This window comes from Amia ocellicauda, chromosome 1 (genome assembly GCF_036373705.1).
Source record: "Amia ocellicauda isolate fAmiCal2 chromosome 1, fAmiCal2.hap1, whole genome shotgun sequence".
NCBI lineage: Eukaryota > Metazoa > Chordata > Actinopteri > Amiiformes > Amiidae > Amia > Amia ocellicauda.
Genome location: NC_089850.1, coordinates 12012755 through 12025937, shown reverse-complemented (window position 1 = coordinate 12025937; position 13183 = coordinate 12012755). Strand labels below are relative to the sequence as shown.

The following is a 13183-nucleotide window of genomic DNA, read 5'->3' as shown; positions in this document are numbered from 1 at the left end:
GCTTGCTTGTGGGGAGTTACATAAGCTGAGAGCTACCTGCTTCAAATTCCTCTTGTACATCCTGGTAGTTTTGGCGTTCTTCAGTTATGGTGACCCTATTCTCCGAAAACCATGAGATGGAGATATCAGATATAATGCCTCTCTTTCAGTATTTATAGTTAAAGACCTCTCACCTGCCAACGCCTATACTGATTGATTTTTCAGTTATTCAAATATATGTGTATGAATAGGGGGTGGCAGACTAATCCATTCATTGATTGAACGATATTGACACGTTTTAATGTGGAAGACAGAGGTGGGTAATACAAAAGGACATTTGCCGATCATTCTCTTTAAAATGCTAATTTGAAGGTCCAAGATTAATATTGTTTTAATGGCTAGTCAGTTTACTGCTGCTTTCTGTTACAAATGTAAGCAACATGTCAAAGGCACCTGAAAATTGAAAATAAAAAGAAAAAAGAAAATGGTCAGTTGGAGATTTGTTCATATGAGAAAAGCAGCATAAAACAGCAGCACAGAAAACTGGCGACTCGAAAGAGCAATGGAGACGGGTTTCATGGACAGGAGTTGACAATTTTCAGCTCTAAGACAAAATAAATATGGATGACGATAAAGATAGTGTTTTATAAAGTGTTGTATTGTGGCTCCAGTTATATTCCTTGGGGTTGCTTTTGTGTTACAGAAACAAGTGCTATAGTTAAAATAGGTATGTTATTTATGTATCTGTACCATCACTGTCACTCCATACTCTCACACGCTGGCAAAAAAACACTCTGATGGTCATAAAAACAGTCCTGGAAGAAAACCAAATCGCTACTATTAGCAAGAGGGAAAATAACAGGTTTTGAAAATGATGTGCTGATCATCAAAGTCATTAAGCCTTGACCCCATTAAAATTATGTACTATGGGTGGTGGAAGAGAATAGTGCAGCCTGTGCAAATATGCCCTGGAAGATGATAAATGATTGAATGCACAAAAAGTGACAAAAGATTAGTTGGGAAAGAGTTATTTATTTATGTATTTATTTATTATGAGAAATGTATTCACATAACACCAAGGAACTTCCTCTTTTGAATGTAATTCCTGGAAGGTTAATTATAATTGATATTGGTTGTATTTAAGTAACACTGGTGTTTATTTATATATGTTATATTTGTTGTATTTTGGTCAGGAGTTGCTAATATGTCATTTATATTATGACATAGTATGATATATGTCATTTATATATATATATGACTTATATACCACATTCCTCCCCAATCTATACTTATAATTATAAGAGTTATTTCTATGTTGTATTCAAATCATAGAATAGAAAATAACTTATTAACAGTTAAAAACAAACAGACAATAGTTTCGTTTACTGCTATAAAAAAGGCAATTCCCTTTAAACGCTGGTCCGTCCCCACTCGGTGTTCATTGGTCAAGCCGACATATATGCTAATGAGCCGCTGCTGCCCGGGCCGTGATTGGCGGAGGGCGCTGTCCGTCGGCGGTGGGTGTGGCCGCGCCCCGCAGTGCGCGCATCAGTAGCGGGGGACAGAGCGAGCTCGGCAGCGGGACCCTGCGCAGCGCCTGCGCCCTCACCTGCGCCACAAGCGCCACTTTGCGGACTTTGTAGGAAAGCGGATGGAAATATACAAGTGAACACAGTTGTAGACACCGAGCTGCCTTCCTCTGAGCATCGGGTAAGTTGTGCAGCGTTTTTATTCTGGTCCGTTTCGACTCCCTTCTGCGCCAGAACAGGTCCATTGTGCTGTCGGACCGGGGCTCTGGTTTCTCTTTGTGGGCAGCACGGGCGGATTGAAGTCTCTTTCAGCGCCGAAGTCTGTTTTAGCTCTTTATACAACTTGACTGCGTGCATGCAGAATAAAGTTTGGTTTCCCTGCCGTGCACACCCGGGCAGCGGCGCATTGTGCTGCGCTGGATTACAGCTGTTGCGCCGGAGTCCCGACGAGGCATTAGCATCTCAATGGCCAGTGAAGCGCCGCTGTCTGGGTGCGAGGGTCTGAAAACGGGCCGCAACTCGCCGGACAAGTGGACAAGATCGTGTTGCCCTATTCTCCAAAAATGCCTCTTGTTTTGGGGACACATTTTTAAACGTGGCACGGTCGACAGATATGCTTGCCGGGGTCATGTTTCTGTAGTCACTGCGCCTTTCCCGGAGTGCTCCCCAGTGCAGGCGCAACTGTAAGAAAACGCACTTTATTGTTGAAAGCGAGGCTACAGAGCAAAAACGTGCCACAGCTGGACGGCGCTGGGTGCTCGGCGGTGATACAGCGGCGCAGGTTGTGCACGGAGGGCTGAATCAGGGGGGGTTGTATTCAGGGGGTGGGAAACCTTTGTTTGAACCCCTGGGGGTTTGTTAGGGGGGACCTCCGAGTTACCACAAAGGTCTTGAAAGAAATTGCTTTCCTAATGAGTTTGCGGTACAGTATGACGTTGCGCAAAGGTTTGCCATAATGTTACATTGTTGTTTAAACGTTGCAGCAACATGCAAGTGCACGGCTTTATTTCTGGTTTCTTTATAACGTTGTGCTGCAGCATTATCACAACCGTATGCCAACAGGCGACGTTGCTACAATGTTGCAAACGAATGCATGCTTACTTCTCGGTGCAGTTTTGTGCAATCTTATTAGTTGTAGAAAACGTTCATTATTGCTGTTCTGGACCCTTTAAGGATGACATTGGCAAGATGTTGTGTACGATGCATGGAAAGTTGGGTTCATTTCACGGTGGTTGGTGGAGAGACAAAGTTGTGATGGATACCACAGTGAGTGCAGTCGTCTTAAAGGGGGGTCTGTGTCTTTCTTCTGCACAACCCTGAAGGCTTGTCAGCAGAGGATTAAAAAGCCATTTCACATAAAGATTGATATTGATGAATCTTTTCTTCGGACATATTCGCAGTCATATGGTGTTACAGAGACGGTCAATTAAGCGGACAAAAGAAGAGATGGGGGGGGGGGGGAAATCTCCACTGAACCCAATGACTGCCAAAAGCAAATTCCGGCTGAGAATGAATATGGCAAAAGCTCAAAACACATTATTCTAATTATATCAGGAAAATGGCATCATCATTGTAAGAGAAGTGTAATTTAAGTTGCAGAACTACTAATTGTGATTTATAATGTTTGCAACTACCTATTTACATGCACCATGTTATTTTATGTCTATAAAGCGCTACAGTCAGATCCGTGGTTAGCTACTGCAGTTGGTTTACATTTAGGCTAAGTGAGCGATTTATATTTGCATTATTACTAGACCCTATCAAATACTCCACAGACCAAATATCAGCACATTATTGCAATTAGGGACCTTTCCAACTACTCTGTTGAAGTATAGGGAGGGGAAGGGAGGTGGAATTCCTATCTTTCATTTAATTTAATGTTATTTTATGCAGAATTACATCCATACAGCACCAAGACTTTGCAATGATCTTTACAGTGTTGGGGGTACCGTGTCTGTCACGATTTTCTAAAGCTTCCATGTGTATTGAGCTCCCAGCAGTGGCTCCAACAGTAGTTAAGGAGAAGATGCCCTTATCTTAAAAAATACAATATTCTGCTTCATGGTAATGCTGTTTATCAAACCAGTTGGTCACTGTTTCTGGAACGCGTGTACATTTCCACACAGACTTTCTAAGTTGGACCTATAATTCAAATGTTCCCAACCAAGGCAGCAAGAACTGGGAGGTTGTGGTTCACTAAACCGCATTAGACCAACATCAGGTTCTAACATGCAAGCCATTTTTCTTAACCCACTAGCAATTTAATCCTTTCTAATGCAGCAAATGTGTTTCTAACCACTTATTGCTCATCGGTTGGGTACATTTCTTATTCACATTCGTATATTCGCTAAATCACAGGGAGTGGATGGTTCAAACTTGTTACCTTCATGTGAGCAAATTTGCCAAAGACTGTTGTGTAAGGTTGAACATGACATGGACTATATTGCCTAGTGGATCACAGTGCGGTGCAATGGGAGTTGTATTCTGGAAAGTGCATAAGTACATCACCCCTCACCCAGTGTGTTGTTCAGCTTTGGACATGGGCCTATGAGACGTGGCTGAAGTCACCTTCATTTCACGGAGGGATTCCCTTTTCTGTGACTGCCACGTCAGTCCTGTCAGTTTCCATTTCCCAGTGTTTCCCACATAATGTCTACCTTTCTCCCTTTGTCCCGATGAATGATTCAGGCCAAGCAGGGTTTGACTAGTGATTTATTTTTAAATTCAATTTTTGTCTGTGCTCAAGTTTGGATTATGTGGTGTTGCAAGCGCTGAGTCACGACAGGGTGTAAACTGAAGGCATCCTAACGCACAGCCTTTTTAAAGAATACCCACAAAGTACAACCCGTTCCCTCTGTGACAATTGTACACTGGGCACATCGAATTACATATGTGCAGCCATACAATGCAGTAGTACAAAAGAAACCTTCAGTTCTGAATAACATCACTCCCATATGCTTTCTTCCCCTGTGGCTAGTCATTTCCATCTGAACCATAATTAAATGCAGATTAGGCTTTCACATGTATGTATGTATGTTTGTAAACGAGGTGGTGAATATGGGGATATAGTAAGGTATTTTGTTTTGTTTTTTTGTTGCTTTCAATTAATTTGAAAGTCGACAGGGGATGGAGTTGTCAAGGGACTCTTGTGTCCTGACTCCAACAGGAAAGGTCAGAGGTCGACTGCTTTCACCACACAAAAGAAACCTAGCACTCGCCTAGTGTTCTGTAAAAGAGAGAATTTTTCACCCCACAGCTTCAAACTTCAAATACTACAAGACTGAAAACACTTCAGCCTGGTGCAGCAGTAGGCCTATATTGTACATCAGTCTACATTTGGTTCATAATGATGGGAGATACTTTCTGGAATTTGATAGTTTTAGCCAAGTGATGCAGTTCTTTTTTTAGTCTACAACTTAGGCTAGGCTGTAACAAGTCTGCTTTCAATTCAGATTCACGGATAAGCCCTCTATGGGATTAAAGATGACAAGGTCTTAGCCAGCGCTCAATTCTACGGACATCAAATCCATTGCTAAGGATTCTGAAACAAATCAATAATAAAATGCATTGCTTTCTGGTAGTTTAATGCACAAAAAAGGAATAAAAGAGCGTACACCCTTTGCAGTTCATATTGTGCTTTTAACGTGCGCATTCGTTTACGTGTGGTTCTTTCAGAAAGCACCATTTACCATTTGGCCCGGTTGCGATGGTGAGTGCAGATGTGCTGACTTGGACTTTTTGAAGCATCAAAGGATAAACAAAAGCCGGGAACCCCGGAGTGTGTCTGTGACCGGAGCAAACACACCCTGGTGCTTCAGGAAGGCCAAGGCATGCCATTTGGGACATAGAGGCCCAAGCGTCATGGAAACCGCAGTCCTGCTCTCTCTGTTTCGCCGTGACATCTTTCGCTGCTCAGACGCTGTTCCAGTCCGCTCTTCTGTGTTCCTGTTTGTAATGGCAGGATCGTCTGTATTTCTCCATTTATACTTTTTATTGCATTGTTTGCATGTGAATTTAGAGTAGAAAAGCACTTGGCCCAACTCTATAAAAAATAAAATAAAACGGAAGTATTTTTTCTCTCTACCTAATGTGTCTCGGTTACTTTAGGTTTACATACAGAAGTCAACATTTTGACTTTTTATGGCTACATTTGATACAACCAAAAAAGCACATGGTTTTAGAAATGGTGTCTGGAATCTTTACAGGTTTCTACAGGCTGAACTGATGTTTGTCAAACTCTGAAAATATACTATTCCTAGATAAGTATAGTTTAATGACCAGTATTTCTTAAACCAAATAAAATGTCTTGTTGGAATATTTTCATCTATACGCATGTGGACTTTCAGCTTAAACATCATAGTTGCTTTCTTGTTTGTTGAAGTTACAGATCTGTACGCTTCAAATTAAACAAATAAATAAAGTGACTAGAAAATCCAGACTCTGTTGAGGTAATGTATGACTCGGCAGCCCATTTAGTAGGTGCAGTTAATGAAGCGTAGAAGCAATCTGGGAAAGATAATAGTCAAACATTTCAGATCATTAGTGCTTGTGTAGTTTGCAATCAGGAGATTACAGCAGCGTCTCGTTCCTTTTTCAAATTTGATCTTTTATCTTAAACCGCAGCCCCCTCAAACTTTTCAGATTTATTACAGCACTGACTGCACATGAATAATCCCTCTCTGCAACCAGGGACCAGAGGCTTGCCGGCTTGGCAACGAACACAGCCCCTGACAATCGGTATGCGCCGGGCCGAGGACACTCGTCTCGCAGAGAGGGAGAGAGGGAGAGTGTGCGTGTGCGAGTTAGTATTACTTGTGGATGTCATCTTCCATTCAGACACAAATGTTTCATGTCTTCCTTCAGAACATTTTTCACCATATAAGGGTTTCTGCCTGCAACATATCAGGCGTAGGTAATATTTGTTCTTATTGTCACATTCCTCAAAGGAGAATGGGATCATTTTATACAATGTGTAGTAGTAGTAGTAGTAGTAGTAGTAGTAGTAGTAGGACCTGCAAAACATTGAGTGTATGGAGTAAGTAAATTAGAAAAACACAATACCAAACCGAAAAAATATGCTCAGGCTATTAAGTCAACTAGATCAATCTTTCCAATGTTATCCTAACACTTAAACGTAGATTAATTCAATGCGTAGTTATCTGCAACTGTTAAACTCTCCACGTAGTTCATTGGTGTGCACCGCCTTTTTCTGAGTCATAGGAAGCAGAACTGTAAAGGGCATTCTTGATTACATTTTTTTTAGCCAATGGCAAAGTGTCAAATCTTAGCATTTTGGATGTTGGGCAGTCTATAAAAAGTAGGTGAGCTCATACAGGCGTCCAGTGTTTCCTGAAAGAGACCTAAAGAGAGATGTGACTAGGACAAGAAACTAGCTGTTGCACCCTGTCATTGGGGATTTTTTTTTACTGAAACACTGTTTTAAATAGATCTGCAGTTATTGGTAACTTTTAAAATGACATAATGTTATAAAGGAAACCATTTTTCCACTTCCTCTATCACTTGGGCGATTTAGCTTTGACCCTAGCATAAGTTGGCAGTGGTTGTTTTTCTGAAATAAAACTTTAATTCAGACAGTTTTAGGCACAGAACATTTCTCTTTGTCCCATTGCACCCTTCATACCCTCTTTCCCTACAACTGCATCTGTATTCTCAGAAAATTATCAGTTTTAATGTATTTGTTTCTAAATCAAGTCTACTTAATGATTGATAGGTGAGTTGGTCCTAACAAGGTCAACTTTATAAATTAATCTGAGTCACAAAAAAGGCTTGTATAGGTCACTGTGATATTAAATTGGGATTTATTGCCTGTGATCTGTGAACATTTTAATTAAACTGTCTATTAGAATAAAGTAAATACGTCGACAAAGCGACAAAGGACTTGTGACTTGCTGTATGAATGAAATAGGAAGGTAGGAAGGTGTTCATATTTCTATAAAAAGAGTCGCTTGTTCTGGCCCAAAGCTTTCCTTGCACCATTAATGAATGGGCATTTCTATGGATACTCATTGTCCTGTGATTCCCTGATGTTTGTGTTTATTAGACCTTTACAAAATGGTCCACCCCGTATTACACGCAGTGAAATGTGTCCTTGAAAAGAAGCCTCACTCCAAGCCACTTTATTTGCAAAAGGGTGTGCTGTTCAGGGTGTTTAATCGTCTGGGGTTAGTGAAAGACCTAAAACACCACCTCTTGCCATAGTCCTGTTTTTTTGTTTTCAATGTAAGTGTTTTTCAGGATGTAATACATTGTCCTACATTTATTTCACTTTCCATTCTCCAAGGGTAAATTGTGCTGATCATTTCCTGGTCACAGGGTGAGTGGAAATGACTAGCCTGTCTGTAACCCAGTGGCACTTCAGGAACTCTCGACTCTTCAAGGGCAGAGTAATTATGTGTATTATTTTGTAAGACCATATAGAAAATTACAGGAGCCGGAGAATGCATTCTATATGGAAGCTGCACCCTAGCAGCCTGACGTCCATTAACAGTAGTCAAAAGCCAATGTTTTTCGCCCTAGTACAGCTGTATGTCATCTACAGGCTCAGCACTTAGTACCCGGCGCTGAAGAGGCAGATAATGTGCCTAATTTGTTTTGCGAGGAAATGTTCTTCATTGGGACGGTGTATGGCAGATTGGGCCCATATCTCTTTGTGTCTGCAAATATCATGGATGTGATAAGTGGTTCAGGGAAATGCGTGCTGCGTTCCATTCAAGCTCCCAGCTTTTGGGTTCAGCTAAAGCCTCTTTTCAAAGTCTCACTTGACCAACTGGGGAGCAAGTTGGCAGCTGGAAACATAAAAAAATAAAATAATGTACATTCTGACTCAGGTTAGAGAGAGCTAAGAGTCCCACAGAAATCACAGATTGCATGCCAAATAGTTATAAACCCATTGTCTTAACTTGATTCAGTTTAATTCAATCTTTAGTTTACTTTAGGCTGATTCATTGATAAATAAGTATAGTTTAATTGGAAATATTTATAGCACAAAATGAATCACGACTTCAGCTGTATACTCAAACTCCAGTTTTCTGTCAACATAGACATGCCCAATACTGCCCTGTGACCAGATGACGGGGGGTGGGGATAAGAACAAAGCTAAATAAAATGAAACAATACTGTAGACAATAAAGAACGATATATAATTTTATATCTGGGCAGAAACCACCGGTGAAAAAATGGCACATCAGGACCAGGTGCCAAGTGTAAAAGTCTCCTTGTGTGTCACAGTTACCATTAAGATCCCACTAGACTCTAGTTCTGTGGATGGTGTTGTTGGTGTTGATCATGGATTTCTATTAATTCTGGATAGCTTTTTAATATTGTTTATTATTAACCCTCTTAGTTAACCATGCCCCTTTAATTTAAGGTAATGACGTAAAAGTATGCTTACGTTGCAATATGGCCAATGTGTCCCAGTTCTGTAGCATCCGATGGTCCTGGATGATGGGGAAAACACAGAGGGCTTTTCAAATATGTAGACGGTTCTTTTATTGCTGCTTCAGCTGGATTGCCGAGGAATGTTTGGTGGATTTTACACCTAATTACTGCTTATTTCCTCATGCAGACAAGGATGGCTGATGTAGGAATGTGATAGGATTCTCTTTCTTGTTTGTATTAAGCAGACTTGTGCCCAAGATTAACAGAGAGAGAGCTGATTGTTTTGGGTCAACAGAAATACTGTAATTCACAAGCCAAAATGTGGTCAATTAAATTAATTTCGAAATGGATGCTGCCCAAAAGGCTTGGGCCGATTACTGTCTTCATGGCTTATTTCAGCTCAAAAGCTTCAGCTTTGGCAAGCAGTTTGAATGTGTATTAAAAGTAGGCCAGGACACTTTTCTAGCTTAGTTTGTTCACAAAAATGCTTCTAATTGAGCCATTTCCAGGGACCGTGCTGTGAAATGATTTCTTCCAAAAAATCTTTAATGTACATGTTTACTTTAATTCTGGGATTATTTTAATATGATGAATATAAAGTGGATCGTGTAAGAATCATGAAATGCAGATCCGTCCTACTTACAGGCAAAGAAGCAAGACGCTTATTAGAACTACTAGAGATACTGATATTGTTTCAAGGGACCCTGTAAACGTTTACTGCAGTATATTTGCATGTAATTTTGCACTTGCTCCAATGCATTTCTTTGGCATTACCATGGTTTTCTATGGTTTGTATCACCTCTCCCTACTTTACCATGATTGACTTTCATTCTCTTATACTTCACATTGGTTTTCCTATGGCATAGTACAGTAGGCTTTTATAGGGGAATAATCTAGGTTTCCTCTGCTGTTGATAGTTGTGTAATGGTTTGTGGGTAAGGAGCTGGGCTTTGGGATTTTACTTGAAAACAAGTTAGAGAGCTTGTGTGTCAGACCACTTTTTTCAGTTTATTCAGTACATTTCATCAACTTAGCACAATTGTTTCCATGTTATTGGTTGGTCATGTAGCAAAACAGTTGGTATAATATATAAATATTGAACGGAAAGGAAGGGTGCTGTCCAGGAGCATACCTTTAAACAAGTTGAACTGAGCAAATATTTTCCTTGGCAGCCCTCAGTTTTCTGTTGGGAAAACTGAAAGCATAATGCAGGTCAGCTATATACTTTTTTCTTTCTCAGTTCAAATCCAAACCACAATGAGCAATGCAACTGACAGAGTGCCACTGACTGTGCTTGTAAAAGGTTAAAAATATCCATCGCCCAGCAACACCACCAAAATGTTTGATTACAAACCAAAATAATAATAATACTTTTTTTTTTCCAGACCTGTGACATACTTTTACTTGATAAATGTTGATATTCCAAATCGCTTAAATAGATGCAGGCAGAAACTAAAATATTGTGCTTCTATTCTATGTAAATTTAAATCTAAAACGCATAATTCACTGAGATGCAGTGATTGTGTATCTATATAGGAAAAAATTTAACCAGGAGATGATGTATTAACCTAAAAAGCTTTATAACTGGCAATATTTGTACATGTTGCTGTGGAGTTATGTGACTCAGTATTGTCTCCCCCACCCCCTGGACCAGTCCCCACATTCTTAAACATATTAGTTACCTTGAGGAGCTGAAAAACAGTTGCTTCAAAAGCGGTGGTATTAAATGCTTTGTAACGCCTGTCACCGATCAACCCACACGGCTCTGCCTTCAAGAGGAGTTCTCCCTGTTTTCCTGTCATACTCGTTAACTGTCAATAAAGCCTTGATTTAGTGTTTTAGACCAGAATAGGGGCAGGTCTAATCTGCGCTGCCCCAGGGATTAATGGCCGCGGGTCATCCCTCGGTATTTTACTCAGTCAACAGTGCCTTTGTGGCCAGACCAGATGGACTTCTGGAGAAAGGAAAATGTGGGAGGGAAGAAACCAACGTTTAGTCAGACGCACAGAGGAAGACTTGAGTCACTGCAGTCGCTCTTGCCTCCAAGCTGGAAAGCAACTGCAGGCTGAGCTACTAACTAGCAACAGTACACGCATACTTTGTGGTGTGGGGCTTTTAGGCTCTGTATTAACCAAATTCTTTCCAAGATTTCCTGCTGATTTGTAAATAATCAGAGTGCTATATAATTGTAAGCTTTTTTATTTTAATGTATCCTTTGTTTTTTGTTCCTCCTTTTTCAGTTGTTTGTTTTCTAAACACCTGGTGACTGATATGGTATCTGAAAACTCTACATCTTCAGACATCCCTTCAGGTGTTTTATTTTGATACATGTGTTATGGGATGTAATTAGAGTACAATAACCGTTATTTCATTTGAGGCACGCACTGCTGATTTCAACCTGAACCAACACACAATGGCCTTTTCATGTTTACCAATAGATCAAATCATCTTCATACACAATTTGTGCAGAAGGAATAGACAAGAAATTGCCATCTTGCAAAATTGAGTAACGTCACACTGTAATCTGTGAAAAGCATAGATGTTATATTAATAGATATGATCTTAATAGGCATTCATCTTACTTCATGCTTTTTTTTTTCCTAAATGGGTTCTCTGTTATAATCCTGTGTGGGGGATCAGAGTTACAGCTGCTTAAATGGGAAATGTAGTGAATGATGGGTAATTTTCAAGGAATAAATCTTCTCAGTCTGACGAACGGGGCAACGAGACCGTGTGTAGTCTGAAAACCACATTGGGAGCACGCGGACAACAGACTGATAATTACATAGATTTGCAAATTGGATTAGATGAGTTTTCCAATTTAAAACTATAATAAAGTTCAGGCCACTGCAAACTGGTCAACGTCTTTGCTTATCTTCCTGTAAGAAGTTGTAAACTTTCCAAAGAGGGTTAGAAACAAAACCAAGGAATAATGTTAATCCGGGAAGTCCATGTTTGTTTTTGTACTGCCTTACTGGTCATTTATCACTGTGTCTAGAAACGTGTAATCTTGTTTAGTCTCATTAGGTATGTTGTTGTTGCAGCTGAGACCACTTCAGCTGTCTGTGTACCCCCCGATCCCCCGGTTCAGACTGGCTTGTGCAGAAAACATACAAATAATAGGGCCTGTTTTATATTTTCTACAGAGCAGCCAGCTAGTGTCAAAACTCAGCATTCATACTTAACATTGCAGTAAGTCACTGTTGGAGGAAAAAATGCTCAGAAATACTTAGAATGATGAAAAAAAAAAATTAAATCGCTCAACAGAAACAATTGTTTAAACCAGGTGACCTCCTGAGTGGTAATTAAATAAGCCTGTTAATCACTCCTGGCCTCCAAAAGGCATCCCTTGTTGACTAACAAGGGATCATAACTTAGCTCCACACAACCCCCCTCCCCTGCTATTTCAGTCAGGGCTGCCATGGGGTTGTCTAGATTGTCAGGCTGCCATGTGGCTCTCTGTTTAGGAGCTGCATTTAATTACAGATTTATTTTATTCCACAACCCCTCCCCCCCCAGACGAATCCCCCTCCCACACACACACACACACACACCACTTCAGACCGCATTGTTGGTCACTCAGTGCTTGTAAATGGGGGTTACGCTGTGAATGGGCGCCTGAGAGATATTTGGCAGTTTTCTTTTCCTTTTTCCCCCTTTTTTTCATCTTTCATGATTCCAAGAGACGCCTGGAAATTGGGGGCAATTTGTGTGTGTGTGTGTGTGAGCGTGCTTGCGTGTACACACGTGTGGTTTTAGTTTGTGATTTTTTTTTCACAAGACAAACGTACTGAGAGCGGATGACGGCACACACAAGAATGAGTGAGCTGGCAGAAAGGATATTCCCGCTGACATTTGGGGTGTTGTTTCTTTTTTTCTTCCTGTTGGGCATTGAGCCGACAGTCCGCTCCATCTGTAGATGTTAATGGCACTCTTTTTGTTTTGTTTTAACAAGGGTTTGCCTTGAGGGAAGAAAAGCAAACTCAAATCCCCTTTTTTGCTTTCCTCCACTCTCACTGATTAAGGAATCTGAGGGGGGGGATCCTTGTCCTTTCATAAGGAAGCACAGAGATCCCTCCTGACCTCTGAGAGTTTGCACATCTGCCCATCAAGTCACAGACACTTTCTATGTGAAATCTTGTTCCCAGATGCTTCATTTATCCTTGAGACCAGAACACAATAAGTTTAAGTTTAGGGAAACTCAAGTCTGACAGCAGCATTGACCACAGTGAATATTTTAACTATGAAGCTTTATTCCTTTGACTGCTTATGGGAAC

The 13183-nt window shown here is 40.6% G+C and overlaps 1 protein-coding gene across 1 annotated transcript in view; it reads left to right on the top strand.

Annotated features, from left to right (window-relative positions):
* The first annotated feature begins 1531 nt into the window (after positions 1-1531).
* Positions 1532-13183, top strand: part of LOC136765538 (rho guanine nucleotide exchange factor TIAM2) — a 76543-nt gene continuing 64891 nt past the window's right edge. Inside the window, exon 1 of the mRNA XM_066719598.1 lies at positions 1532-1689. The gene's annotated coding sequence lies outside the window, so the exon portion shown is untranslated. The remainder of the gene's footprint in view (positions 1690-13183) is intronic.